Source organism: Etheostoma spectabile, chromosome 3 (genome assembly GCF_008692095.1).
Source record: "Etheostoma spectabile isolate EspeVRDwgs_2016 chromosome 3, UIUC_Espe_1.0, whole genome shotgun sequence".
NCBI lineage: Eukaryota > Metazoa > Chordata > Actinopteri > Perciformes > Percidae > Etheostoma > Etheostoma spectabile.
The window spans coordinates 7,425,424-7,425,912 of NC_045735.1; the positions used below are offsets into that span (position 1 = coordinate 7,425,424).

Sequence of the window (489 nt, forward strand, 5' to 3'; positions counted from 1 at the left end):
ACACCACTGCTACGTATTAAAAGCCAAACTAAACAGATATGTTTTGAGTTTGGACCTAAAAAGAGCTACAGCTGTAATAATGCGAATATCAGGGGGTAACTTGTTCCAGAGTCTCGGAGCAACAACTGCAAAAAGCCTGCCGCCCCAAAGCTCCTAAACTCAAAGCTGGACCTTTTTGCATGTCTGAAGTACTGAAAATAATACACTCCGTTTTATTGTCATTCAAATTAAGAAAGTTTTCTGAAAGACATAACTTAATATCAGTGGTACAACTAAGCAGGGAGTTTAGTGCGACACTGTCATTTGCTTTCATAGGCAAATATATTTGCAAATTATCACCATAGCAATAAAAAGACAGGTTGTGCTTTCTTATAATAGCCCCTAAAGGCAGCATATATAAAGAAAACAGAATGGGGGCAAGAATGGATCCCTGGGGTACCCCACAAAAGAGAGGAGCAACTGATGAGGAGAGGTCACCAATCATAACAG

General features: G+C 39.7%; 1 protein-coding gene across 3 annotated transcripts in view; it reads right to left on the reverse strand.

The window, feature by feature from the left end:
* The window catches only part of LOC116685935 (TRPM8 channel-associated factor homolog), a 21,981-nt gene that overhangs the window by 13,004 nt on the left and 8,488 nt on the right, over positions 1-489 (reverse strand). The window lies entirely within an intron of this gene.